Source organism: Xenopus laevis, chromosome 9_10L (genome assembly GCF_017654675.1).
Source record: "Xenopus laevis strain J_2021 chromosome 9_10L, Xenopus_laevis_v10.1, whole genome shotgun sequence".
NCBI lineage: Eukaryota > Metazoa > Chordata > Amphibia > Anura > Pipidae > Xenopus > Xenopus laevis.
The window spans coordinates 9,094,885-9,099,362 of NC_054387.1; the positions used below are offsets into that span (position 1 = coordinate 9,094,885).

The 4,478-nt window shown below is 41.2% G+C and overlaps 1 non-coding gene across 1 annotated transcript; it reads right to left on the reverse strand.

Moving 5' to 3' along the window:
- Positions 1-424: 424 nt before the first annotated feature.
- Positions 425-496, reverse strand: trnac-gca. Its single transcript has one exon. It is a non-coding gene; the product is annotated as a tRNA-Cys (tRNA).
- Positions 497-4,478: the final 3,982 nt, after the last annotated feature.

Genomic DNA, 4,478 nt, shown 5'->3' on the forward strand with positions numbered 1-4,478 from the left:
TTTTATTGAAGTCTTCGTCCATGTTCTTCCACGTGGATTCTACACGCCAAAGTGCTCTAAAGCTCATTAGATCTATTCAAAATATCTCCCATGCTTTGATTGGATTCCAAAACATATCAAAGAAAGTTGATAATACAACTCCTAATGTTAAGTTCTTTGCCTGTAAACTTGTTTGTGGCTCAACATATGTCACGTTTTAGTGATTCTCTTGGCAAGAAAGTTCATTTGCTTCTCTTGACGTACAAGGGAAGTCTGGTTTTGTACTTTATCAGGGTTATCCTGGAAAATATAATTAAAGGCCAGGCGAAATATCTTCTCTCCACTATGCAATAGTCCTGGTAAGGGGGATTTCCAAGAGAAAGGTTAAAGAAGACTTTTTTATTGAACCAGTACTAGCGTCTTTTGTGATGGAATTTTCTTGGGAAGGGGGCACCTGGATTTGAACCAGGGACCTCTTGATCTGCAGTCAAATGCTCTACAACTGAGCTATACCCCCTTGCACTAGATATAAACCTGTCCTGCATATCTTTGCTGAAAACCTTTCTTCTAAATCTAAATCAAATGGTTTATATACAGCACCTTTCCACCAGAGTATTGCTGTTAGTTAGAGGCCTTCAACATTTTTGGGTTCAGGTCCAATATGGCCCAATATTTGGCTGGGCCCCTTTAACTCCATGAAAACATAAGATAGCCGTGAATAGTTCCATGGATACCCATAATATTAAACATGATATCACCAACTAGGGGTGGCAGCCCCAATGTTTGTGAACTACTGCTGTAAGGGCTTTGGCCCAGGGGTGGTTCAGAGAATTTTCTCTCCTAGGCAGTTATGGGAGTGGTACAGAATTGTCCAATCACCTGAGGCATTGGAGTTCTCATTTGTCAGATGACAATCTCCTTATTCTAGATGGTACGGTTTGTCAACCCAACTGACCATCAGGACTTATAATATATTGACTGCTTTGGACCCCCGATGGGAACAGCTTGGGAATCTCTATCCACCAATGGACTTCCTTTGATCCTCTACTTTTTAAAGGGTTCCTCTCTCATTTCAAATGTTATTTTCATCTTATATAAAAAAAAACAACAACTTTGCCATGATTATAAAGGGGTAACAAATTTGAAATTAAATTTCAAAAATTTCTATACCAAATTTTTTCTGATTTGTTTTAGATATTTTACGCAGAGGTGAGATGAGATGGTACATTACACATTGAATAAGCATTCCACAAGTTTTTACTAGTGCAGTACCTAAAGCAACCAGTCAGGCACGTATAATCTAAAGTCCTTTTACTTTTTCTACAGTTTTTGCAATTTCAATGTTTCTAGTCTTGCTTGGAATTTATATTTTTAATTTTCAGAGTGATTATACTCCAGATTTAGGGGATTTTAGTAGCAGGGGTTTGGTTCCCCTTTAAGCCAAGCTAAAATTCTTATTTTTTCAAATTTCAAAAAAATTGGGCCACTAAAGACCAAGGTATGATTGGAGTCCATGAAGTGGAGTAATATTTCTAATAATAATAATAATAATAATAATAATAATACTATTATTATATCAGGGTGGGGTTTGAAACCTGGTCAATGAAGCAAGTTTGAAGCCCCCTACTATGCCAGTCGCAGTTGTCCAAGGTTGGACATTTCCAAGCTCAATACTTAGAATATGAAACAATTGTTGTATGGTGTAATTACATGCCATTTGTTTGATTTAATTTTCTCGTTAATGGGTCCGACTCAGGTTGGGGCCCCAAGGCAACTGCCCTCTCTGCCCTACCCCCAACCTGGCCCAGTAAACATGAATAAATACATGACAAGGGGAGCATTTTTGCAAGCGTTGAATAATTCCGACGTCTTCATCTTTTCCCCCCCAAGCTAAAGGCATGGCAGGAAATCCTTCTCCTAAATGTGATGACACACACGTTTTTAATTTACTGGTTGTTGTGTGGAGTAAATTAGCAGGACGTTATTTGCTGTTTCTTCCATTAATAGTGACAGTCTGCAAGGTTAGACATTTCACCCAGAAGCTCTCAAGGATGCAGCAGACACACATTGAAATCATGAGCAATTCAACATGAATTAACATCAGAACCGTAAAAACATAATGGAAAACACCCCATGTGGTCACTGTTCACTAGCATCAATGGAGTTTAACCCCCTCTCACTGCAAAGGAAAGAATAAAACTCCTGTGTCCAGGTCCTGGAATGTTAGGAGACCATTAGGAGACTCAGGAAAACTATGAAAGATGGAATCATCTTGGGCAACCATCTGCTTTCTTTCTACTGTGCCCGAAGTCCATCTGGTGTCGCGTGCAGATCACTTTTTCGGTCACGTCTGAAAGAACATTCTGAATGCTGATCTACAATATAAAATGACAACCCAAAGTAATACCAAAGAAAAAATGATGATTTGATTTTCAGTTCAGCAATCAACTGTAACATTTATTAGGATATAAGGTGAATATTGAAAGTTACTTGTAACAACACATGTGAATAGACATAACATTGGTGTTCAGACATTTCATGTTCCTCCTTTCTGGTCCATCATGTATTTTGAACCACTTACTGATGACTCCTTAGGTTACAGATTTAAAGAAACATTGGGGTAACAGTCACCCTGCTATAGTTCCAGGGGTACCCAGGGCCACAAATAAGCACTCACCCCAAATCTCCCCCTAACTGGCCTTCAGGCTGGGCCCCCTTAGCTCATAACAAGGTTACAGATATATAGAAACATTGGGGTAACAGTCACCCTGCTATAGTTCCAGGGGTACCCAGGGCACAAATAAGCACTCACCCCAAATCTCACCCTAACTAGCCTTCAGGCTGGGCCCGCTTAGCTCATAACAAGGTTACAGATATATAGAAACATTGGGGTAACAGTCACCCTGCTATAGTTCCAGGGGTACCCAGGGTACAAATAAGCACTCACCCCAAATCTCCCCCTAACTGGCCTTCAGGCTGGGGCCCGCTTAGCTCATAACAAGGTTACAGATATATAGAAACAATGGGGTAACAGTCACCCTGCTATATTCTTCTAGGGGTACCCAGGGCACAAATAAGCACTTTAATAGTAACATCACAAAAAAAAGTGGAAAAATGACGTCATTATTCTATTAAATAATTATAATTTTAAAAAAGTATATAGATATGATTAAAACTGCTCCTGTATTTTAGATACAGACAACAAGGAGCGAGGAGTACTCCTGGTGGTGTAAGTGGAATCACCTGGTAGCAATATGGGCCCCTGGGTGTGTTTGTGGATACACATCTCCTCTCCTGTGGACATACAGGCACACAAACACCTCTGCTGCCCACAATATGGCAGTTGTATCTCCTAAAAGGGTGTGGGCACCCCCTGCACTCCCAGTAGTTAGGCCGCTGAGTAATCAGGAAATTCATAGACTACCACTTTAATTAAATAGGTTGATGGTCCTGGAGAACTAGAGGAAAGTTTTATTGAGCATGGACATTATAAGGAACCATCCTCAAAAGGTGCCAGAACTCACAGAGGATTCTGGGAGTTGTAGTTAAAACTATAGAGCTGCGGGTTGCATTATCAATAATGAAGTCCCACACTGTATTGTGCGCTGGGTTGTTGAACATCCAATAACAATGAAATGAGCTGTGGAATGAAGTGAAGAATAATCAAATTGCCCTGTATATAGTTACAGCGCTGCTCATCAGATTGCACACAGGGCCGGTAAATGAATATGTTACAGGTCAGAGCAGACATTTGCCAGAACCGAGTTATTGCGACCTCAACAGAGACTAAAGCGAATAATGCTACGAGACTATGTCAGTCCCTCCGAGACTTTCAATTACTTTATAAGTACCTCCACCCTTCACCCGGTGGCCGCACTCCCATCTCTCGTCCCCCCCTTTTTTTAATAACAAAAAAACAATAAATTTAAAAGGTTATGACAAAATCTCGCACTTTCTTCTTGCTTTCTTCTCTTGGCTAATGTGTTGTTTTTAGTCGTATACAGTCAGCCCGCTGGAGATTTATAGGCAACAGCAAAGTCTAAAGTTATGACATTTTAGTCTTTCGCCTGCGCCTGCCTCGCTTTCCGATGGTGGGAGGTCCTGAAGCTCGTCCAAAATAATTATAAACAAAAGAAAAAAAAAAGGGTATTTGGTGGTGAGCACAGACAATATTAGCATTGACGTTAGAGAATGGAGACTGGACACATAAAAATAACAAATAGTAAAAGTAATTGCTTCTCATATATATACTGTATGCAGGGCCGCCATCAGGGGGGCACAGGGGGTACAAGTGTATGGGGGCCCGGCCTGAAGGGGGGCCCGGCAGTGCTGAACTTTTCGAAAGAGCCGGGCCCCCCTTGACATCTCCGAAGCCGTGCCGCCTCCTTCCGAAGTCCCAAACAGCTAAAAGTCCTGAATCGATGAAAAGACCCGAAGCCACGAAAACAGCCGAAATGAAGTCCTGAAGCGCCGAAAAGACCCAAAGTCGCGAAAGGAGG